This window comes from Grampus griseus (assembly GCF_964374135.1).
Source record: "Grampus griseus genome assembly, chromosome: 1".
Lineage (NCBI taxonomy): Eukaryota > Metazoa > Chordata > Mammalia > Artiodactyla > Delphinidae > Grampus > Grampus griseus.
The window spans coordinates 124,754,685-124,781,218 of record NC_139017.1 but is presented as its reverse complement, the minus strand read 5'-3'; the positions used below and the strand labels follow the sequence as shown (position 1 = coordinate 124,781,218).

The following is a 26,534-nucleotide window of genomic DNA, read 5'->3' as shown; positions in this document are numbered from 1 at the left end:
GGAAAATTAGGGCTGTTCTTTCCACTGACCCAGTGTGGCCTGTAGACAATTTGACAGTGTGATGAATCCCTGGTTCTCTGAGGAAATCTAGGAAGAGAAGGAAATAATGCAGGAAAGAAGGAATTTGAGGCCATTCTGATATAGACCAAACCTTCATGAACATCAGCACCCGCTCCTTTATTAGTATCATTTAAACCCTCAGTCATTAATAATGAACTATCAGAAAAAGAAAGTAAAAAAGAAAAATCCCATTTAGAATCACATCAAAAAGAATAAAATACCTAGGAATAAACTTAACCAAGAAGATAAAAGACCTATACTCTGCAAACTATAAAATACTGATGTAGGAAACTGAAGATGATACAAAGAAGTGGAAAGATCTCCCATGCTATTGTATTGGAATAATTAATATTGTTAAAATGGCCATGCTACCCAGAGCTATCTACAGATTTAATGCAGTCCCTATGAAAATACCCATGACCTTTTTCACAGAACTAAAACAAATAACCCTAAAATTTATATGGAACCACAAAAGACCCAGAATTACCAAAGCAATATTGAGATAAAAAGAATAAAGCTGGAGGTATCACCTTCCCAGATTTCAGACTATACTACAAAGCTACAGTAATCAAAACAGCATGGTACTGGCACAAAAACAGATACATAGATCAATGGAACAGAATAGTGAGCCCAGAAATAAACCCAAACACCTGTGGTCAATTAATCTATGAGAAAGGAAGCAAGAATATACAATGGAGAAAAGATAGTCACTTTAATAAGTAGTGCTGGGGAAACTGGACAGCTACATGTAAAAGAATGAGATTACAACATTTCCTCACACCATATACAAAAATTAACTCAAAATTGATTAAAGACCTAAATGTAGAACATGATACCATAAAGAAGATAACATAGGCAGAACACTCTTTGACATAAATCACAGCAATATTTTTTTGGATTTGTCCCCTAAGGCAAAAGAAATAAAAGCAAAAATAAACAAATGGGACCTAATTAAACTTAAAAGTTTTTGCATGCAAAGGAAAGCAATGACAAAACAAAAAGACAGCCTACAGAATGGGAGAAAATATATGCAAATGATGCAACTGACAAGGGATTAATACCCAAAATATTAAAACAGCTCATACAACTCAATATCAAAAAAACAAACAATCCAGTTAAAAAATGGGCAGAAGACTTGAATAGACATTTTTCCAAAGAAGATATACAGATGGCCAACAGGCACATGAAAAGATGCTCAACATTTCTAATATTAGAGAAATGCAAGTCAAAGCACAGTGAGCTATTACCTCACACCCATCAGAATGGCTACCACCAAAAAGTCTACAAAAAACAAGTGTTGGTGAGGATGTAGAGAAAAAAGAAACTTGTACACTGTTGGTGGGAATGTAAATTGGTGTAGCCACTACAGAAAACAGTATGGAGGTTCCTCAAAAAACTAAAAATAGAACTACCATACAATCCAGCAATTCCACTCCTGGGTATATATCCAGAAAAAATGAAAACACTAATTCGAAAAGATACATGCACCCTAATGTTCATAGCAACACTATTTTCAGTAGCCAAGATATGGAAGCAATCCAAGTGTCCACCAACAGACAAATGGATAAAGAAGATGTGGTATAAATATATATATATATATATACACATATATAAATACACACATAAGCACACACAACGGAATATTACTCAGCCATAAAAAAGAATGAAGTTCTGCCATTTGCAGCTATGTGAATGGACCTAGAGAATATTATGCTTTGCTTATGTCAGAGAAAGACAAATACTATATGATATCACTTATATGTGGAATCTAAAAAATAATACAAACGAATGTATATAGCAAAATAGAAACAGATATAGAAAACAAACTAGTGGTTACCTGCAGGGAGAGGGAAGGGGTGAGTGGCATGTAAGGGGTATGAGATTAAGAGATACAAACTGCTATGTATAAAATAAAAAAACAACAAGGGTATGTTGTATAGCATAGGGGATTATAGCCATTATTTTATAATAACTGTTAATAGTGCATAATCTGTAAAAAAAAAAAAAAAAACCTGAATCTCTATGCTGTATATCTGAAACTAATATAATACTGTAAATTAACTACACTTCAATGAAAAATTAACAAAAGATAATAAATCTGTCAAACATGGTGAACTGGCTACTTATGTTTTCCTCCTCTCACTCCTGAAACTCCCAAAAAAAACCAAACAACAAACAAAAAAACAGTAAAAGAACACAAAGGATATTAAATCACAAGGGGAAAAAAAAATGGTAGTGACATGAGCAAACCAGAGACTGCAACAATTTTTTCGAAGATGAAAAACAGATGAAGTAGGATTTCCTGACAGCCACAGAGATGGGCACAGCCGAAACTCCATGGAAGGGATATTTTGGAAAAGTGAGCCAACATGTCCAACAGACCCCCAAGCCACTCAGAACTGGAAAGCACTAGGTGTGACATAAGACAGAAGAGGCAAGATGCTGACAACGGGGTAGTGGGGTCAAAGTCTGTACACAGAATCGCTGGAACCCCAGTTCTCATCCATCTTCCCATCTCCACATAGTCCAGGAGACTCTGGACTTGAGGACACCAGGCTGTGCAGAGACCCAGGGCTGAGAATGGATAATAAGAGTCTGTATAAGAAACTGTGGAACGCCTGGCTTGGCAGAAGCAATGCTCAGAGTTTGTACATCCTCTTGGTTAGGAACCAGAATGGCTACAACCGTTTGTCACTTGGCAGCCTCAGTGGTCCAAAGAAAGAACTGAGCAGAGCTCCCATCTGTGAGTTGAATATTAGGCACCAGGGTACCTCCTTTTCATTTCTAACATTGTAATTAGGAATCGGGACTTTCAACTCTGTCTAAAGGGCACTTCCAGAACCACAGAACTCAACAGTATCAATCTGAAAGGTATAAAGGAAGTTATCAATTCTCATATTGCGCTCCTTGGAGGACCAGGGTTCAGAGCAGCACCGGCCTTAGACACAGCACAGCAGGAGGGGTCCTGAATCTGGGCGCCACACTTTTCAAGGGTCCCGCTCGGTCTGGCCCTTTTCCAGCTGTTCTCTTCCTCTCCGGATGAGAAGACCCTGAAGTGAAGAGGACATGTTCATCAAGAGCCTAACCCCTTCCGCAATTTTTAGAACATGGTCCAGGAGCTCGGGACCCCAGAATAGGTACCCAGACAGCTCTGAGCCTACTTCCACATCGTGGGACTGGGGGGGACCTCTTCCCCAGATCTGGCCTCCCAGAGGGAACTACACGACTGCTTGTGCACCCTTGGGCTCAGGAGTGCTCAAACGGCTGCTGTTTGGAGGAGGATACAGATAGAGACTGAGCTTGGAGGGTGGGGTGTCCACACAGAAACACACTCTTTGTATGGGATGGAGCCAGGGGTGGGAAGAAAAGACATCTAGAAGCCCACACTCCCTGGTCCATCACATTTTTGGCACAGAATTCCAAGGCATCCAAGAATCTTAAATTCACATCCAGACTTCCAGTGCATTACAAAAGTAAATTTGTTACAATTGGATGATAAGACTTATTTGGTTTAATAATTTGGTAAGCCAAGTTTATCACTTTAAAAATATTTAGACATGTGGCAGCCATGCCTTCATAGGTACTCTTACCTTGTACCCCACAAATGTTAGGAGTGGGCCTGGTACAGAGCAGGTGCCTCAGGGAGAGAAAGGGCCAGACAGACTGGCCTCCTGGCCTGATCCAGCTTTAAAACTTATTGCCACCTGTTGGGAATCCCCAGACTGTTTTAAAATATGCTGTTAAAAACAAACAAAAGGGGTTTCCCTGGTGGCGCAGTGGTTGAGAGTCCACCTGCCGATGCAGGGGACACGGGTTCGTGCCCCGGTCTGGGAAGATCCCACATGCCGCGGAGCGGCTGGGCCTGTGAGCCATGGCCGCTAAGCCTGCACGTCCGGAGCCTGTGCTCCGCAACGGGAGGGGCCACAACAGTGAGAGGCCCACGTACCGCAAAAAAAAAAAAAAAAATTTAAACACTGTTTTCGTGTACAATTACTCTGTGTTAGGCCCTCATGACTTCCGTGCTTTCATTTAAATGACCTCATGAAACAACTTATAAAGTGGGCATGGATATTTCCTTTTGATTAGTGAGTAAACCGAGGTCCTCAGATATGAAGTGACTTGCCTGAAGTTGTATTATTGTTGGTAACATGAGAAAGAGAAGTATTTTGAAACTGTCTTAAAAGACAACCATCTTATTTGTATGGCGTAAAGAAAACTGGGTAACTTGTGATGAAAGAAGCCCCTCAAACTAGTCACAAAATATGAATAGGTAGGTCTTTAATAAAAGCAAGTCTCCACGTGTACACTGTCCCCTTCGGTCATCACACCCATCCTATAAAGAAGTTAGTTATATAGATTGTCCAAGAGTACATGGCTAGTAATTGCAGAGCTGGGCCTTAAACCTCAGTCCGGATCACCCCAGACCCCACCACCCTCTGTTACCTTTGTTGGTAGAAACAGAATTCAAAAGAAACTTAACAGTTGAATCAAACACACTGCGTGCAGAGACCACTCAACTCTGACCAAACACAACTTTCTACGGGAGAGAAACACACCACTACTTCAGAAAACTGACTGGAGGAGTGTGATGCGACCCCCCCCCCCGCCCCGTCCCAGCGTGGAGTCGGAAGCCTGGCGACGGTTGTGTTCATGTTGTGGATCTGGCCCTAACCAGGTGTGTAGTCAGGGACAGAAGTGAGCCCCGTGGACTGGGGGCAGCTGCTCCAGCCATCATCGTAAGGCAGCACAGGTCTTCCGACCAGACCTGCTGCTTCTTTCAAGAGAAGCCAGAAATGCAGACGGTTATACAACATCTCTCAATCTTTACATGTCAATAACCAATTCGCTAAAAATGAAAGGAAACAAAATCTCTGCGCAGGTCAGCTAATAAGACATCAGGCAAGCTGTGTCATTCTTTGGGGGGACACTTTTCCTACTCCCCCCACACCGCCGTTCTTTTCTTTCCATTTCAGCATTAGGCGAAGTTCTTTCTAAAGCTTTCTATTTTGGTTCATGAACTTTACCACATACTCTGCCTAATCCTCACACATCACCTCCTTACTTCCTTTGCCATCTGGGGGCAGGTGTTATCATTCCTGTTTGTGAGGCAGAGAAGCCAAGACTCGGAAAGCTTCACCCCTAGAAACATCAGACGCTCAAGCTTCTAGAGTTTCATGGCGTATAGTTCTTACAGAAACCACAGGGAGAATGGCCGGTTCAAGTGGCCCTCGAGCCTTCCCTGGCTGGACTCTGTGATCTCCCCTACCCACCCTGCCATGAACATTCAGGTTCCTTACCCTGTTGGAATAGGACTTGCCTCCTAGGATTCTGTGATCATTAAATCAGTTACTACATGAAAAATCCTTAGAATAGTGCAGAAAGCATGAAGGGTTAGCTATTGTTTTTATCATTTTATTAGGGAAGTGAAAGTCAGTCTTATACTTACTTTAATTCAAAATAATTACCGGGTTTCAGGGACATGGAACCTCCCACTATGAACCCGTATCCAAACCTGGAACACAAAACTCAGAAAAAGGAAAACACTAGGCAGAGAAATACAGCAAAGCTGTGAAGTCAGCCACCAGAATCACTTCCTCTTCTGTCTCCAATGGACTCGGAAACAAAGTTCAGCTTTAATGACTATGTTGCATGTAATAAAACACTGGTCTCATGACACCCCTCCCCTCCCCACAGAGATAATGAAAGTAAAGCATCCGATTTGAGCTCCCAGGGAGAATGGCAGGAAGGCCAAGGCTACCTCTGGCACCTGGAGAACCTTCCCTATAAAACAAGGATGCTGGTTATACCAGTTCCATGGGGTAAAGTTGTGAAGTATATCAGCATAGGGCATTTATAGATTTGAAATGCATGGTTTTCCACACCTAAACGAGACCAGCAGCTTTGCTATCCTGTGGGTTGTCGGAGCCTCGCGTTTCTCAAATTGCTTTGGAGACACATTTTGGTTGCAGGGAAGATCCATTCTCAATACTGGGAAGGGAGGTGTGGAAAGGCACACTCGGTATTTCCATCCTGTTATGGTAGCAGTGCTCTGATGTGAGGAACCTGCACTCCAGGGTTCCGGAGAAGCAGACCCAGACTGCAGAGTATCATTACAAGCAGAAAGATCTGTGCCTTTCCATATTGGGAAGTATAGACCAATCATATCCTTAAGAAGCATTTATCTCTGTATGAGTTAAAACGCCCTGCCCTGGGCTTCCCTGGTGGCGCAGTGGTTGGGAGTCCGCCTGCCGATGCAGGGGACGCGGGTTCGTGCCCCGGGAAGATCCCACATGCCGCGGAGCGGCTGGGCCCGTGAGCCATGGCCGCTGAGTCTGCGCATCCGGAGCCTGTGCTCCGCACGGGAGAGGCCACAACAGTGAGAGGCCCGCGTACCAGGGGCGCGGGGGTGGGGGGTGGGGGAACAAACGCCCTGCCCTTCATGAGAAAAGTGTTTGCCAATCAGTTTTCTGAAGACAAGTGGAAGGCCAGAGAGGTGAGCCAGTCCTTAGCATAAGCCAAAAACGGTGGGGGGACAAATAGCTAGGAAAACAGTGTGAGCACCTCAAGAAACCTAGGGCAGCTGCTTAAGGTAAGAATGGTCCCTGGGAGGAGGGGCTAAAGTGATGAAAGATGAGCCTTCCTTGAGGAAAAAGAAAGAAAGTAATCAAAATTCTTCTTACTTACACTTTTAGAAACAGGTATTTGCCAGCCAGGATAGTACAAAGAGCTTGGCGGCCAAACAGATCTGCTTTTCAATTTAATCTTTATGTCTTCCTAGCTAAGAGACCTGAAATGTCTTAGTTTCCACCTCTGCAATATAGAAATAGTGGGACCTACTTCTCAAGGCTGTTGACAGGACCACTTGGCATATAGGTACTTAAACATACTCACTCCCTTTCCATCCAGTCCTAGGATGGTTATGTTATATTATTGATCAATTAACTGGAAATAAAGGGGAAAAGGGGGAGGACAAGTTACATTAAGAGTTATTAAAGAATTATTTTATGGTTGTCAAAAGCTTTCCAGTTCCCTAAGAAACCTTGATTTCCCTGGGCCCTTGTTCTGGGAAAGAATTAAAGAGATTTCAAAATGCTCACATGCATTCCCACGTTACATAGGGGAGCTACCAGTCACCAGGTTTGTTTGGGTAACCTCAGAAGGAGGCTGTACAGACCAGCCTCCTCCCAGCCTCCTGCAGACATATAATCTGGGGTTATTTATGCCAGCATTCCTACCCTGATCAAAAACTCCCTGACCTGGCTTGTATTTTCTTGACGTTTTCAATTAAGGAAATAAAAAAACCAACCCTGTCCAATATCCACCGTTAGGTCTGGCAAAAATGGACTCAGCTAATTATAAATTTGGTCTCCGCTGTTTTCTTAAGATGCCCTAGAGGCCTGCGTGTAAGCAGTTATAAAATGAATGAGTACAATTATTTCGCAAACCAGCCTAACAGTTTAGTTCACACCACCTCTCTCATTTTTCCCCCATCACGTCAAGCATTCGCGTTGTGGAGAAATATTTTCCACATGTAGGAAGACATTTTTCTAAGCATCATCAGAATGATCCCTTGCTATATTCTGAAGCAGTATCTCCTAATTGAAGTAAGCTGTCTATGAAACATGACTAGGGCATAGGGGAATGTTCCACACATCAGGCCCTTTGCAGTTAGAAAACATCCACTCACGCATATTGCACCCTACTGGACTGCTTAAAGGCTATACATTTGGAAAAGTAGCTGGGGCATCAAATGTTTTGTAAACAAATTAATCTGCAGGACCACAGAATATAGAACAAATACATCCTGGTGTTCACTGGGTTGTAGAATAGCCCCTTCCCCTTCCAACTCAGCTCACTTGCCCTGAGGGGTCTCATCTGCTCTTGGGACACCAGCCACCTCTCAAGTTCAGATTCCTCTCCTAAGTTTCAAATCTGCACGCTCACTACCCACTGGATGGCTTTATTTCTGTGGTTCAGAAAAGAAAGCCAAACCACCAGATCTGGTCAATTCTCTCAGCTCATCAAGTCTTGCAGATTTATCCCCGTCTCTCTCCTCACCACCACTCCCCGTGTTCAAGGTCACCATCATTTCAGGTCTAGATGACACAAACACATGCCCCATGCCTGTGTTTCACACTGTAGCCAGATAGATGATTTCTGAGATACTTTCAATGTCTTTACATTACCCTCAGTCTAATGTTGAAACTCCTTAAATGGCATGAGAGACTAAGATCTGACTCTCGGTTAGCATCCCAGGGTCTCATCTCGCAAACTCTTCCCTATTCCTGCCTCCCCAGACTAGTCACCTTAGCCCGCCATCCTGCCTCCAGCCTGGAAGATGGGTAAGAGTTCAGGCTCTGGAGAGAGGCAGCCTGGAATCATGGCCCACCTTGGCCACTTGGTGGCCAAGTAGGCAAGGTGTACAACAGTAGGCAAGCCACTGAACTTCTCTCTCTATAAAAGGGGGAGAACAGCATGCCCATCTCCTATGGTTGTGAGGATTAAATGTGCTAATCACTCAGCACAGCCCTGGCATACAGTAAGCACTCAGTAAATGCTGACTGCTTTTTTAAGTCTGCTACTCAAGGTTACCTACACTTACTGCACTTGGGGTCCCTGCTTGCATACCAGGTTTTTAATAGGTGTCCCCTTTAAGAGGATGAATTACAAAAGAGCTTCTCTGCCTCTGGGCTGCAGACAGTACTCTGCAGATAGTGCTTGGCATTCCCACTCATGCCAGAACAACTCCTGCTCATCCTCTAGAATTCCACAGATTCATTCCCGCCTTCCCTCGCCCACTAAAACGGATGAAGTGCCCCTCCTCTTGCTCGCACAATACCCTGTGTGTCCAGCACTGTAACACGTATCCTACTGCAGTTCAGCTACCTATTTACCTGTATCTCTTTCCCTACCCACCTCCCACTTAGACTGAGAGGTTCATGAAAGCCAGGGACAACCTCAGTTTTGCTCACAGCTATATCACCCCCATGTCTTTACAAAACAGATAGTCATTAAATATTTGCCAAATTAATGAATATCATTCTTCTTCCTCCAAATATTCCTACAATCCAAAATTCCCTCCGTCACTCCATCACCTCTATAACAAACGTGTGTAGTCTATAGTTTGCTGTGTTCTGGTGGCATTCACTTTCTTTTCCCCACTGACTGCTTCCTTTCTCCCCCCACCCGCCCCCACCAACACACACACACACACACACACACACTCAGAAAAAAGGATGTTCCTCAAATTTGGCCAAGGGTCCCATCAAGGAGCAATATGCCTGTTCCCGGGACTGGGTGGAAGGGGAGTGAGCCTGAGGGAGGCACCGTCTCCTTCCTCCCTCTCCATCTGAATTATAATATGGGGTTGCAGTAGTGTTCCGCTTGAGAGGGCTAGTAGGGGTAAAGGAGGAGAAAGGATGTAGCCACAGGGACTAGAAACCAAATAGTCCTCTGACCTGTTCTAGAGTTTAAGGTTTAAGTAAAACAATAAAAAGATGGGTCTTTGAGGTGTGTATCATGCCTGCCCAAGTCTATAGGGATAAGAGAATAGGTGGAACTACTGGCAAGAGACTTCAGAGAAGAAAAACTGTACAGCACCCATTTGGGTATAACACGTCAGGTCTCTGGTAATCTACTCAAGCCTCTTTTTCCAGGACAGAAAAGAAGCCCATCAGGAACTCATAACAGGATGTCATAACAGCTGGTGTGGCCACCAAGATGGAATAATGTACCTCTGAAACCTCTAATTCTAAATGGACCATCCAATCCAATTCTTTTTTTTTTTCAATTCATTTTTTAATCCACCAAATATGTTTAAGCACCTACTAGTTTCTATGCACAATAGTGGAGATGAAAAAGACATACAAGGCAAAGTCTTTGCCCTTGATTGTTCACAGTAAGGTGGGGAAGGCAGGCATATACATAAATAAGTATTATCTCATGTGGGTAGTACATCTAAAGTAGGTATATACAGTCAGTCCTCTATATACAGACGCAGAACCTGCAGATATACAAGGCTGACTGTACTGCACCATTTTATAGAAAGGACTTGGGCGTCCTTGAATTTTGATATTCAGGTGGATCCTGTAACCAATCCCCCAGGGATACTGAGGGATGACTGTAGTCAGCACAAAGATGTCAAGAGTGCTAGGTGGGGGACAAGAAATGCAGCATAGAATGCACGATCTTCTAGATTATCTCATCTAGAAGAGATGATGTTTAACTGTGAATCACAGGATGAGTAAGAGTTCACTAGGTAAGGAAGCAGGAGAAGAAATTATAGGCAGAGGGAGTCATGGAAGCAAAAAATAGGACAGTGTAGTCAGAGAAATCAACTAATTCAATACGGCAGGGAATGGGAAAAGGAGTGGAGAAAACAGACAAGGTTGAGAGGAGGAAGGATTTTCTGACAAAGAGAAGAAACGTGCTCTGAACACTGCATTTTATTTCTTTATTTATTTTAATATTTTACTTATTTATTTTTTTTGGCTGGGTTGAGTCTTCGTTGCTGCGCGCAGACTTTCTCTAGTTGTGGCAAGCGGGGGCTACTCTTCATTGCCGTGCATGGGCTTCTCATTGCGGTGGCTTCTCTAGTTGCAGAGCACGGGCTCTAGGCACGTGGGCTCAGTAGTTGTGGCTCGTGGGCTCTAGAGAGCAGGCTCAGTAGTTGTGGCGCACGGGATTAGTTGCTCTGTGGCATGTGGGATCCTCCCGGACCCGGGATCAAACCTGTGTCCCCTGCATTGGCAGGCGGATTCTTAACCACTGCGCCACCAGAGAAGTCCCAGCATTTTCTTTAGAAGGATGTTTAAGCAAAGAGATCTGGCAGCTGTGTGAAAGGCAGACTGGGATAAGGTGGGGGAAGGGGTAGAGAGATCTAGAAGAAACTGTGGCCCGCTGCATTTACACAGTTTTCAGCATGTTTAAGATTATTTCATCTCATAGTAAAGGTCACCAAAAGGACCTTCCCCATTTTCCAAGGAATTTGAACTCAACAATGAGCCAATCTTTTCCTAAAAAAGCTAGAGAAATCAGAACCATCCAAGCTGGCAAGTGTTAAAACACTGGAAAGCAAATGTGGCCACACTGCTCTTTCCTATTCGACCATAATCAACATAAATGTGGAGTGAAAACAAACTTGACAGCCAAGGGAGGGAAACACACAGTGGGTTTCTTTGCTTTCTCCCCAGGACACCATCAGCGCACAGAGCATCTAGAATAATAGCCAGTGTGATGGTTACGAAAATCTACCTGCCTCTCCCTCTCCCTCTCTCCCTCTCTCCCTCTCTCCCTCTCTCTCCCTCTCTCCCTCTCCCTCCCCCCCCAATGCAATTAGAGAAGAGAGCTTCATTCACACTGAATCTAAAAATAGACGACAGCGGAGTTCACAGACTGACAGCTGCATTCTCATACAGTAACCAGGAGAGGAAAGGGATGGCTAATTTAACTTAACAACTCCCAAAACAAACAGTGCAGAAGAAGTCCAGGATAAAGAGAAAACACAAAGGTCACTTCTTCAAAGGGCTGGAAGAGGAATGGGGTCACTCTGTGGCAGTGTATTAGTCCTCCTCAAATCCTGATGAAACCAGAGAAGTAGTGTGCCCAGATCTGCCCAGAGTCCTTCAGACAGGAGCTCTGGCAGATGAAACGGCTGAAGAAATACAATCAAGATCAGGCAGGAGGGCCAGGACTTGTCTTCTTAACTTTTTCCTACATCACCTGGATACCTTAAAAGCTAAGAAAGTCACTCCATTTTCTAGATAAATTAGCTCTTTCCCCCTGCCTCACCCTACCTTCAGGAAGTCTAAATCACACTCTGCCTAGCCTGACGCAGGAAAAAAAAAAAAAAAGTATCCAGTAAATTAACATGGATCATTAAGGGAAAGAAACCAGGTGTCTCAAAGGAATTCACCCTTTCTTTTTTCCTCTCCTTGGTCCCAAAACGTTTTGTTCCCCAGTCTGTCCTGCCCAGGGAGGGGATTATGGTTGGGCTTCAAAAGAAACAAGGGAATGCTTGTGGACAGGAAGCAGACTCTCTCTGCAGCTCTCCCACAGATCTGTGCTGGCTCTCAGGGCGGCTGCCAGCCAGCTAAATGTCAGATCGCTGCACCCCACATTCCCGAGCCACACCACCTCCATCGCCCCGGTGACTAAGCTGTTTCAACAGCTGTGTCAGTGCTGGAGTCAGGCCAGTGTTCTTTGCACAGAGTATGTGCTCCGTGCAGCTTAGGTGGGGAATTATTGCACACGGGACTGGGGTGCTATTTGCAGAGCAGGTCCTCCCCTTGATCATCAGCAAGGGCATTCCCTGACCTCCGGGCAGCAACGAGACAATGTTGGGCTGCTGCTCAGGCTTCCGGGAGATGGTTGGACTCACAACACCACAAAGAGGGTGGAGAAGGCATGTGTGTCTGTGAGACAGAGAGAAGAAAACCAGGACCCTGGGTTGGGCCCCAAAGACCTCAACGGCCCCTCCCTCAATAAAAGCCACCAGTACTGAAAGGAGGTTCCTTCTTCTGCTCTTCCTCTCCAGCCGTCTCCCTCAGTCTCTCCTGGGAAAGCCTCTTTCCTATCATGTAATGTTGGCACCCCCTTCATCTCTGTCGGTCTGTCTGTGCACCTCTCCACAAACTTGCCTCTGAACAACACTAGGCCTGGGCAGTGTCCTCTTGCGTGCCTTGTGCTAGTGCCTCTTGTGTTGCCTCAGCCCCTGGCCTTCCCCTCTCCCACAGCACCGCCTACCGTCGTTTATGTTTATCTCACTCCTGACGCAAGCTGGGCCCGTGGACTCTCGTTCGTGCCCTCCCACCCCCTACAGTCGAGCCTCTTGCTCAGCAAGGCAGGCACAGCAGGCATCCCTTACTAACTGCTGAACATAGCAACCCAGCTCCCTTCCAGCGAGGGCTGATGGGACCCAGGCAAAGGCATTGCACTTGTGGCCTTTCTTATCTGTGGGCAGGACCAGTTTCCACTTGTAGGCAATTCTACGCTGCATCCAACCAGGAGCCCTATTAACCTGCTCTCCCTCCTAAGTTGTTCTCACAACAGCAATCGGGCTACGTTTTCTGACATTAAAGAGATCTCAGAAATGTGTTTTCTTAACCGTAATTCAAAAAGAGTCATGTACCACAATGTTCATTGCAGCACTATTTACAATAGCCAGGACATGGAAACAACCTAAGTGTCCATCAACAGATGAATGGATAAAGAAGATGTGGCACATATATACAATGGAATATTACTCAGCCATAAAAAGAAATGAAATTGAGTTATTTGTAGTGAGGTGGATGGCCCTAGAGTCTGTCATACAGAGTGAAGTAAGTCAGAAAGAGAAAAACAAATACCGTATGTTAACACATATATGTGGAATCTAAAAAAAAAAAAAAGGTTCTGAAGAACCTAGGGGCAAGACGGGAATAAAGACACAGATGTAGAGAACGGACTTGAGGACACAGGGAGGGGGAAGGTAAGCTGGGATGAAGTGAGAGAGTGCCATGGACATATATACACTATGAAACGTAAAATAGCTAGCTAGTGGGAAGCAGCCGCATAGCACAGGGAGATCAGCTCCGTGCTTTGTGACCACCTAGAGGAGTGGGATAGGGAGGGTGGGAGGGAGACGCAAGAGGTAGGAGATATGGGAACATATGTATATGTATAACTGATTCACTTTGTTATACAGCAGAAACTAACACACCATTGTAAAGCAATTATACTCCAATAAAGATGTTAAAAAAATAATAATAAAGGATATTCTAAAGACATAAAAAATAAATAAAATAAAAATTTTAAAAAGAAATGTGTTTTCTTATAAAGGAAGTCTTGTATTTTAAAAAGAAATAAAACAATGATTCTCTAAAGCTCACATATTTTTTTTTTTGTGCGGTACACGGGCCTCTCACTGTTGTGGCCACTCCCGATGCGGAGCACAGGCTCCGGACGCGCAGGCTCAGCGGCCATGGCTCACGGGCCCAGCCGCTCCGCGGCATGTGGGATCTTCCCGGACCGGGGCACGAACCCGTGTCCCCTGCATCGGCAGGCGGACTCTCAACCACTGCACCACCAGGGAAGCCCTAAAGCTCACATTTTTGAGTGCCTATTATGTGCAGACATTTTCAGCTGCACATAGATGCCAGCCAGATGTAAATGATCACCTGCATCTCAAAATGAGGAAACTGGGAAGGAGGCACACTATGAACCAGGCTTGCCTACCTCCACCACTCCAGGCCTTTCCTATCATGTCATGAGTTCGGGGATGAGGCCTGTTTCTTGCTCTAGAAAAGCCACTAATTAGCTGTACAATTGGAGTAAGTCACTGTACACATTGTATTCTTTCATTAAATACTGAAGTTGGACGTATGATGACTAAGGTCCTTCTAGTTCTAACATCTCATGAATGCAGAAAACTAAACCACTAGCTGCTTGACTGCCTTCTACCTTTGAGGCACTGCAGTAAAAACAAAGAACAGTAGAACAATTCCTGCCCTCAGGGCACTTATAATGGAGTTGGAGCAACCAGGGATAAAAACTTGATTTTGACTATCATGAGTTAAACAGAAACAAATACAAAAATACCAGAGTCCATGGCAGTCCTTGAGAAAAAACAAAGTCATAACTATAAAAGGACAAAAGTGCATTTCAACAATGGTTTCTCTCCCCCCCAAAAAATATCTTTGTGCTGCTGGCAGGAAAAGCCAGCTACCAGAAGGGATCCCGTCTATTTCACGGGAAAGCTTTGTTTCTGACAAGTTTCGTAAAGGAAAAAGTAGGCTAGAACAAGCTTTTTATTTCCAACCCACCTTTTCTTCGTTCCCATGAATGAGGAGGGGATAAGAATGACAGCAGGCAGCCAGGGAGAAAAATAATATGGCTGGTGGGTCCTGACCTCTTGGATTCCTGCCGACAGAGAAGCCCGAGAGGCAACATTTAATTGTGAAAAAACCAGCCTTGCTTGCCTCTTATCTTTCTCCTCTGTGACTTAAAACCCACAATTACTGGCAACCCCTAGATTCCGAGTCACTCAGCTGGTGGTGGCAGCAATGGCTGTGTCTGTAACTGAAAAGAAAAAGGGGAGTTCGATTTTACCTGCCTCGGAAGCCAGCCTTGTGCGAACACAGCCCTAACACAGCTTTACGACTTCTCCCATTAAAAAGTTCACAGATGCCCTCCCGTCGGGAAGACCACCATGCGAGAAGTCCAGATGGAAAAAAAAGAAATTCGATTTCCAGCTGCTGTATAATTCAAAGGACAAGCTATGAGTCTCAAATCCTGAATTCCACATTTCATTTCAGCCCTAAATATGTGATTTTCAATTCCTTTTCTCAAGGATCAAACTCCAAATTTCTTAGCCCGGTCATCAAGGCAACTCACCGACTGGCCCTCTATCTTTCAGGAGCTTATCTTTTCTCTCCAATCTAGAATTCTTCTAACAAGTAAATTTACTGTCCTTTGCATACAACACGTCATTTCACAGTATTTCACGGTGGAAAAATATGGGTCTTAGTTCTGCCTTTCTCAGCTGCAAACCAGATGACCTTGGAGAAGTCACATACCTTCTATAATCTCAGTTTGCAGACCTCTAAAAACTTGTCACCCACATACCTCCGCTCCCATCTTGACTTATTACTCTATTCCCAAACATTTTAATTTACATATTCATATGTTTACAGTCAAATAAAATTAAATCATCCCTTGTGGACATATTCTCCTAAGGATGCTGAGAATTTCCCATAACTTCTATTTTACGGTGTTCTCCAATTGCTTAGGTGGTGATCAACATGAAATTTGGCACTCATGGGGTCTACCTATACCATGAAGTTGGAACTCTTACCTTGAGATTCATAAACCTCTAAATTCCACAGACGACCTTCAGGTCTTCTGTTGAAGTATGAATACAAAATATTTGAATGGGGCTTATGCACATTTTTCTCCCAGGGTCAAGGTCCTTGATCCAAAGTTAAGAACCACTGTCCTGAAGTAATGAAAGGCCTAAGGCCATCATCCACCCAGGTCCTTGTTTTGCACATTTGACCCTGCTGCCTCTCTTTCTGGGCTACTATATTCTCTCCAGAACTCACGTTTCTTCTCTCTGCTCAAGTCCAAGAATAATAACTCACCTTTACTGAGCATTTACTCTGTACGCTTACTATGTAGAGGCCTCACGTGTATTTTATTCTAGTTTCATCCTTAAAACAATCCTAATAAGGGTGGTACTACTCTTATATCTATTCTGTTGATTAAAGAAAATGAAGTATAAGGAAGTTCACAAACTTACCAAAAGTGTCATATAATTTATAAGTGATAGGTCGGGGATTTGGCCCCAAAACTCTGGCTTCCCAGAACAAAATAAGGCTGCCCTTGGATTGTTTCTTTGCCATCAGATAGTAGACAGTCACAAATTCCAACATCTCCTTTAAGACTCCACCCTTCAATACTCAGTTAAAAAACTATCTTCGCAGTTAGCTCATCATTTCCCCTTCTGTATTCACAGAATATTCTGGGCACTTAGCACTGAACACATTAGTGTGATTTTTTTGTTTCTTTCTCTCTGAACTAGACAGTGAGCACCTAATTCTTTTGACTACATCTCAAGTATTTACTGTGCCAGGGGCTGTGCTAGGGACCCAGAGATGAACAAGATACAGTCCTTGCCCTCAAAATTCAGTCTTTCAGGATAGAGAGAAGTAAACAAAGAAGGGTCATGATGTTTTTTGAAACTGTATTATGAAAGATAAGGACTTATCTTTATACCTTAATTCCTGAGTAAAAAATGCCAGCACATAGTAGAAGCCCAATAAATAAGCAATAAATGAATGCAGGACATTGGGAGGGGGGCCTCAGAAACTGGACTGTTAAATTTAAAAGATCTACCATCCCTTTATGAAAACTCTTTGAGGTTATTTGTATACTGACTCACCTAAAAAACTGTTTCCTGTGTTGGTGTCTATGATACATTTTTTAATGTCAGACTAAAAATACACTTCCAGTACACCAACCCTGTCTGCCTACCCAAGGACTAGAAATGAACACAAGGTAACACGTAACAAAATAAAAGACAAGAAAACTCACTCATTTCAACACTAAGTTCACCCACGAACAAAGAGGCATCCATCCCCACTGAGCAGCATCTTCTAAAATGGTTACACTTAAGGGTCTTTGAAGTAACTGATTCACAAAGCTGAAGGGATACTCATGAGATTTTTATAGAGCCAAAAAATCTTAAGTGAGTCATGGACTCTTCCGCAAAAGAGATGTAGAGTGGATGGAACCTTAGGAGTCATCTCGTATGATTTCCCACTCAGATCAGGAAGGCTCTCCAGGGCACTATGGATGGACTCATGCCATAGACTCAGTGGGATGAAGGCACTAGAGTTCCAAGATTGCTTTCACTTATAACCCCTCTATTTCTCAGCTGGGGGACTTTGGACAAATCATTTAGCTTCTCTCATCCTCAGTTTCCTCTGATTTTAGAAGGGAGAAGAACTATTAAGATGATCAGATGAAATAAAATAAAGTTGTCTTAATCAGAGACGATTTGCTTGCAAGTAACAGGATTTTAGGCACGCTAGCTTAAGCAGAAATTAGCTGGTACAAAGGTATCTCAAGAAACTCAGGACACAAAGTGCTGACAAGCTTGAGGAACCAGAACCAGGAAGAGAAAACTGTCAGAGAGAGATTCATCATTTGCAGTTGATCATAATTATACCCCATAATTATGGTCCTTTGTCTCCATTTTTCTCTTTGCATCTGATTTTCCCAATCTGCCAAACAACTTTTCTCTCCAACATCTCCAACACCTCCTGCCCAGGTAGCCCCCAGGACTTTTCAGTTTAAATGCCAATGAAGGTGGGCCTAGAAATAGTGAATCCCGATTTGTTATAAGAGAGAATCTGATTGTTCCCCCTTGGGGCAAGGGCCCATCCTAATCCAATCAGTTGTGGCTGGGGGACTGATCATGTGGCCAGGTGCCCACTCAGCAGGCACGGTGGAAGCCCACACTCAGAGAGGAGAGATAGACAAGTTCTGCAGGAAAATGACATGAGGCCAAAGCAAATGGCTGGCAACACAGACAACCACCAGCACCCCTAGTACAAAAGTACTTTGTAAAGAAATCACCACCAAATGCAAGTTATCACTTGGGGTCATCATTATGATTCCCCCCTCAACCAGCTTCTGGTTGATTACTACCAATGACAGGCTGCTCACTACTTGAAGAGACAGCCTTTTCATTGCTGAACAACTTCAACTATTAAAACTCTTTTCTACATTGACAGTAACTTTTTAGAAGATACTAAATTTAAATGTTTACAATCTTCCCCCAACCCTTACCTTTAAAGAACACATAATCTTGCTTGTTAGGTCAGGCCTGGGCTTTCCTTTGTGGTCATAATATGAATAACCAGTGGGGCAGGAAAGATAGATTCATTGGACAATTACTTTAGGAAACAACCTAAACCAGAACAATTAAAAAAACAGAACCTCTTCTTCCTTTAAAGAATTACTACTACCTCTCCTACTAATACCATTAGCACTAACTTACTAAAGCAAAAGAGGAACTGGAACCATTTCTAGCATCAGCGTGTAGACAGTAGGTAGATGTTGAAGAAAGTGGTTTTTTCCATTGTAGAATCCCTGGCACCTTTGCAAGTAGAATTCTGCTTTGCTTAACAAAGGATTTTCTTTCCCCATCTAACTTTCTTTTGCTTTGAAAAGCATCATTCAGAAAATAATTTTACTTCATATTTTCTTAGGTTACCCAAAATAAAGGTATGATTCCCCATAAAATAACCTCATATTAGCTATGTGGTGATTGGCTGGCATTTAAATATTAACAAAAATACCCCAAATTAGAAGAGGAGGTAACAGCACAAAGACACCTTCTATATAGTGGAGCGCCAACAAGGAATCTGCTGCCGCTGGTGGCTCTGCTGCTCCCATTTTTCATTGATGTCACCAGGCTTTTATTTTAGTAACCAGGATATACTTGTTATGGATGCAAAGAGAATCTCCTCATTTATATTCTAAACTCAGAGCAGGAAATGAGACACATGGGTGATCTGCAGCTGTGGCACTATAAACAGGACCAGCCTACCTCCTAGTCTAGATTCTAGACTGCACTACATTTCCTGAACTTGGGAGATGAAAAAAAAAAAAAAAAAAAAAAAAAAAACAGAGAGAATACACCATTTTAGAAAGACCAGCACAACTTCTGTCCAAGAATCTTAGAGGCCGCTGTTTGGCAGAAGGCTCACTGCCCTGTATACGGTAGCTACTTGTTGCTAGGTACCATCCACCTGCCTACATGGCTGATATACACCAGGAGATCTTGCTCTGTCTCCAGCCAGCTGTGCTACAGTGGGCAAGTATTGTAAGGTTTCCTCATCTAGTAAACTAAAGGACTAGTTCTTTAACATTTTGGGGCCAAACACCCATTTGAAAACCTGACAAAAGCCACAAACCCTTTTACTCCCAAAATGCACATAAGTAAATATGACTAAAATTTCACACAGTATCAGGGGCTCATGTGGCCCTTGAACCCTACCCATAGACTCCTGGTTGAAGATAATTAGACCAGCAGCACTCTAACCTATCTTCCAGTGATCAGAGTCTGCAATCACACAGTTGATGTTTAGTAACAATTACTGCAAATTATTCAACACCATAGATGAGTGTTTTGCTAAGACTAAAGACCAATCCAAAACGATCTAGCTTCCAATGTTAAATTGACTGGTAAATCAATGAATGACTGGAAGGAAGTGGGAGGGACTGGATAAGCAAACTATAAACATTAATAAAACATCTTGGGAAGGTTTTGAGAGGCCAACTCTGTTTCTCAACTGGATTTTTTCATTTGGAAATATATAACACGAAACCATTGAGCCAGATATAGAGATCCAGACAGCTTTATAGTGATGCTGTCCAAGTCACGTGCTTACACCCATCACACCCAAATCAAACAAAGCCAAAGGTTCCCACGCTCCTGCCAATATAAACACGTTCACAATGGTTAATGCCAAAGCTGTGCCTGATGATTCCCACAAAGGGAAAGATAATCTATCAATGAGAGTAAACTAACATGATGTCCTTAATAGTCACTATCCTGGGTTAATCAACAAAATATGGTCTTCTCCCATGATTTCAGTTTTCTTCTGTTTCAAGTCAGTAGGTAAGACTGAGTCATGCTTGTAAATTCTAGGTTCTAGCCTTTGTTTGAAGGGGAAACACAACTCCATAAGAAAAAGGACTGGCCGTGTAAGTCCATCTCAAATAGTGACAACCTCTTAACCTTTACCCACCACCTCAAACCCCACTCCATTTAAGTCTGCCACATCTTTCCGGTGTGTTTTGAGCTTTTTCAGCTTATCTTTTTTTAAGGGGGAGGGGAGAGAGGAGAGGAAAAATTTGAAGTTTCTATTTCTGCTCACATTGACTCTGGGGCAGGTAAAGAAATTTAAAAGGTAACTTAAAAAATCTTGGTGTCACCAGCCTGTAATAAAAACTGTCCAATCAGAAACGTTTCTTATAGAGACTGTGACATGGTCATGAATCAAAGAAGGTCTCTATTAGGGGAGGTGGGGGAATGGGAGTGGGAGGGTAGAATTAGATTTCTTCTCAGTGACTTGCTTCGGTATAGTTTGTTAAAGAGGATTATCTGATGAAGCATGGAATTCCAGTTATGTGAATACCATATTACCAATGGTCTGTTCCATCACAGTAGCTGTAGTTTTATGGTGTACAGAATCCTCTGCCCCATTAAGCTCTCTTTGTGGACTCTTCCCAAGAGGCATCTCAAAATATAATAGAATTAAGAAGCATGACTCTTGCTGATGGTCAACAATAAGATCACAATAGGATTCCGTCTTTCTTCCTTCTATAAATTCGCCCCTAATCATTTTAGATAACATAACAGTTTATTTTTTACAGTCAGCAGATTGTTGCTTTATTCTAACTGTCTTCATGTGGTGTCTGACTAACATTCTATAATCGATACACAAATGGAAGCACACAATCATTTCATAAAAAGTTAGGCAATTTCCTCCCAGGACACTCAGCCATCTAACTTGAAAAATGACTGGGTAATAATATCATTCTACTTTTTTTTTTTATTAGAAATGTTGTACAGAAATGTTTTCAGTTGAGAAAAGAAAAATCACTTGTTATAGAAATAATTCCATCGTTACATGTAGTCATTTGCAAGAATGAAACAAGCAAATAAGACAATATTTAATTATAGCGTACAGCACGGGGTTCAAAGCAAAACGTAATGACTTCATTACCTAAGAACAGAATAAACGCTCTGGCTTTCCCCATCCCACACCATTTATCAGTATTTCTTCAGCCTAAGGGATTTTTAGACCCCTGAAATCCTAGATTTACTACTCAAGACAGATCAATCCACCTTGAGGCTTTCTGCCAAAGAATTTCAGTGCTTCTATTTCAACAGTAGATTTGAAAGCTGGGTAGAGACATGTCAAAAAAACCCTCCTTCTTTGATCTCTCCACCCAAGTTCCTCAAAAGAAGCCCCATGTAGAGTCTGAGGTTATGCTAAGTATGTGACTTGCAGTTGTAATCAGTAGAGCGACATTCCATTACAAGTGGGTACCATTTTAGCCAACTCAAACCTGTATTTCACAAATACATACATAAATTAAGTGACTGATAAAACACTTAAAAAAAAATGACATACACCCACTCTAGAGGATATTTTCAAATAACAGAATTTGCTGTTACAGAACAATCTAAGCCCATCACATAAATAAGCATTCATTTTTCTCAATGCTCAACCATCTAGACACCAGATGTTTAGGTTGACATTTTTTTGACACTTTTTAGTCCACTCACACTCCCTCCATTTTCTAACTCTCCAGAGCAAAACCTGAAGTTCTCTGTCTCTTTCAGCTCTATAGAAGCACCACGTTTGTGCCCTGACAAACACGCTAATTCCATGCCTCTGAAATGTTTAGGTAAAAGTCAGCAGTGGCCCAAACATAGATCTCAACAGAAAGGTCCGCTCAGAATTTGTACAGTCATCCCTCGTTATCCATTGTTTCCAGGACCACCCTCCACCCCCAACCCTCAGCAAATACCAAAACCTACGGATGCTCAAGTCACCTATACAAAGTACCATAGTACAATAGGCCCTCAGTATCCAAGGATGAGATATGGAGGGCCACCTGTAATTGGCATTTACTGAAAGGTCCACTTTCTAAGCATCTAGAACTAGATTCTATTCAACTGGCTTTCCCTTCCCAGATCCTGCAGATTATAGTTTTAAAATTATCACCATTTACAAGTTGAACTGGCTACTACTTTTCATACTTATTACTGAATGACAACTGTAGGTTTTTTAAATGTTTATGTTTTAACAATGAGAGTAGGGATTCTGTTTAAAATTGCTTTTTCAAGTATGGATTACTTTTATTGAATAATAAGTATGGAATATCGTATTTCTCAATGATCAAATAAAATATACACATTCTCTAAACACTTTTATTACTATACATTACCCTATAATATCATCATTTCCCTCCGAAAAACATCAGTCTGATGAAATCTTGAAGTTGATGAAACAATGACCAGTTTTTAAAGTGAATGTCAATGCTTATTCAGTTTCTGATGGATTGTCAAGATTTCAAATCCTAGCCAAAACCTGTATCATCTTAACTTGAAAGTTTAAAAGGAATAAACAGGGCTTCCCTGGTGGTGCAGTGGTTAAGAATCCGCCTGCCAGTGCAGGGGACACGGGTTCAAGCCCTGGTCCGGGAAGATCCCACATGTCGTGGAGCAACAAAGCCCATGCAGCACAACTACTGAGCCTGCGCTCTAGAGCCCGAGAGCCACCACTACTGAGCCCACGTGCCACAACTACTGAGCCCGATGCCTAGAGATGGTGCTCTACAACAAGAGAAGCCACTGCAATGAGAAGCCCGCACACCGCAACGAAGAGTAGCCCCTGTTTGCCGCAACTAGAGAAAGCCCGCGCGAAGCAACGAAGACCCAACTCACCCAAAAATAAATAAATAAATAATTTTAAAAATAGATAAATAAATTTGAAAATAAAATGAATAAAATTTAGCACCAAATGACTATCCTTTAAAATATACACTCCTTAGATTATTTTATCTGCTCAAAGACCCTTCAAAGATACATGAAAACTCTGAATACATATATATATATACACATATACATATAATCCTAACTTTAATTTCATAGTCCAAATGTGAAATCTCTTACTACTTGAAATCTGAAACTTATTTCACAGACTGTCTAGGAAAGTTTAAAGAAAAAACAGGATTGGCCTGACTTTTCCTTCCATTTGAGGTAATATTGCTAGAGCTGAATCTCTGATAAACAGAAAGCCATCCACATATAATAGGATCTTGTTCACCACACTTATCTTTTTTCTTCTGCCCCATCTCTTGCTGTCAGAAAGGCATCCAAACAATGATAAAATATAAGAAGTGAACCGGCAGCTGTGCATACTCTTTAATATAAGGATCAGGGTAAAATCCAGACCTACCACGTCTTATAAATGAGAAGCCCGCACACCACAACGAAGAGTAGCCCCCGCTTGGAAGATAATTTTTTAGTGTGCCCCTATTAAGTGCAGACCCTCACGTTATAAGAAATTAAAGTATGTTTCTAAGATAAAGAATCTTTAGTCCACTCTTTTTCTAGATGAAGATAAAATATATTTTGGAACCTGAAGATGTACTTGGGAAAAAAAACTATAAGATGCATTCACATTTCATTTACATATAGCAATGTTTTAGTTAAAGCCTTACCAGCATAGGCTTTTTTTTTTTTTTTTTTTTTGTGGTACGTGGGCCTCTCACTGTTGTGGCCTCTCCCGTTGTGGAGCACAGGCTCCGGACGCGCAGGCTCAGCGGCCATGGCTCACAGGCCCAGCCGCTCCGCGGCATGTGGGATCTTCCCGGATCGGGGCATGAACCCGTGTCCCCTGCATCGGCAGGCGGACTCTCAACCACTGCGCCACCAGGGAAGCCCCAACATAGGCATTTTTGATGTTTAGAATTAATATTTGATGGGAAACAATTCATCTGTGAAGTTATTAAGATATGTGATAGGTTCTGACCACCAGTAAGGATGGGGTGTGAAATTTCCCACACATCCAACAATTCTGATGCCAGCAGGGTGTCCTACAATTCAACTCAATTCTGACACTATCTACCCAGAGATATCATCAGATCCCACAGGTTAAGGGCTCAGTCGCACAAAACTGCCCCTCTCTTCAGACACTAATCACAAGCCCAGGTTGTTACCTGCGCTTCTGACCGACTGGCTACAGATTGGAGGATCCCATGATCCCCTCCTTAGACTTCAGATGCCAGCTGCCAAGTCCAGGTTGTTACCTGTACTTCTAACCTAGTAGCTACGAACTAGAGGTTCCCACAACCCCCTTCTCAGGTTTGATTAATTTGCTAGAGCTGCTCACAGAACTCAGAAACCCATTTATTCATTAGATTATAGGTTTATTACAAAAGATATTAAAGTAGATACAAATCAACGTCCAAATACATAGGGCAAGATCCCTAACAAAGGAGCTTCTGTCCTCATGGAGTTTGGGGTCCAGTATGGTGCCACGTGGAAGCATTCTGATTCCCCAACCTGGAAGCTCTCCTTCTGGGTTTTTATGGAGGCTTCATCATATAGGCTTGATTGATCAACTCATTGGTCCTCAATGATGTCCATTTCCCGATATTCATGCCCTATGTAATCTCCCTCAAGTGTGGGCTGGACTCACTCATTCACTTCTAACCAATAGAATACAGTAGAAGAGATGAGATGTCACTTCTAAGACTGAGTGGCTTCTGTCTTAGGCACCTGCGTTTTCTCTCTCTCTCTCTCTCTCTGCCTCTCTCTCATCACTAGCCCTTATTGGGGGGTGGGGGGGGGACCTACTGTAAGATAGCCCCACGGCAAGGCCTATGTGGTGATGGAACAAGGCCTACCAACGACCACATGAGTGACCACATGAAGCAGATCTCCCCCAGTCGAGCCTTCAAGCCTTCTCATGAGACTGCAGACCAGAACAACAGCTTGACTGCAACCTCAGAAGAGAAGCTCAGCCAGAGACTCCCAAGTTAAGCTGTACCCAGATCCCTGACCCAGAGAAAGAGGGGTATACTACATGCTTATTGATGTATGCTGCTAAATTTCAGGATAATTTGTTATACCCAGCACTAATACAGTCACTACGGAGCAATTATTTAATTTCTATTACAGAGTAAATCATTTCCTTTATACTTGGAGCTAGGAGTCTGTCTGGGAACATTATTCTTGAAATATACAACAGGCAACCAGATAACAGAGAACTCTGTCCTGGACCTTCACACCAAAACATAAATAAGCCAGTTAACCTACCGATGTCAGCCTACCATGGCTCCTCCAACTGTTGTAATTCTCCTTTTCTTGAATACATTCTTAGAATTAGGAATATGAAAACCCAAACCTCAAGATATATACACTAGCTTTAGTCTCAGTTTTTAACCTCATAGCAGTTTCCTGCCCGAATCTCACACATTATATGGCATATTCCTCTCGTTATAGCACTTATCTTTCCTTATGGTATGTTTAAGTATCTTTCTCCCAACCACTTCTTCCCTAGTGCTTTGTTCAATCTTGCATCTTCAGTACCTACTGCTTAACACATGGTTGAGACTTAATAAAGCTTGAATGAACAAATGTGTTATGCAAGCAATGAATGAGTAAGCAAGTCAATAGGCAAGAGAATAGGGATGTGGGAAGTACCACTTGAATGCTGTTATGAAGGTCCAGATGTGCCCATCAGCCATTACTTCTACCTAAAGTGCTCTTCCACTTGCACCCACCCTCACCCCAACTCTGTCAGGGTTTTCACTATTTAACACTCACCTCAAAGATATGTCTGCTCACCTCTACACACACACACACACACACACACACACACACGTGTGTGTATGCGCACCAAGGCAGCCTTCCCTTTCTCTGCTCTGAAGCCTTTTCTTTATGCTCCCACAGCTCCTGGGTATACCTTGGTCACAGCACCTAGCACACTATATTGTAATGACTTGTTATTTGCCTGTCATTTCCACTTAACTATAAGCCCCTTGAAGGACAGTGTCTTCACATGTAACCACATGTCCAGCCATCAATTTGGTATGTGGCCGTAGTGGGTACTCAAAAACAGTTTGAAATAATGGGTAAGAGACTGAAGGAATTAGGGGTAGGGTGGAAACTCTACATTCTGAAAAATTATCTTAGCATAATCTGTTCCAGATAAAATGTCAACCAGGCACATATACTGCTCCAACTCCTAAACAGAGTAAAATCAATGTGATTGTGTATCAAGATAATTGTTGATACAGGAAAATTAGAATTGAAAAAGTGCTTTAATCCATGGACAGGCCCTAGGCAGAGCTGTCTTCAACACACCTTTTTCTCTTTCACTCTCACCCCTGATCCTGCTTCA

General features: G+C 42.7%; 1 protein-coding gene across 3 annotated transcripts in view; it reads right to left on the bottom strand.

The window, feature by feature from the left end:
- Positions 1–26,534, bottom strand: part of WLS (Wnt ligand secretion mediator) — a 106,732-nt gene that overhangs the window by 42,142 nt on the left and 38,056 nt on the right. The gene's annotated exons all lie outside the window — the stretch shown is intronic.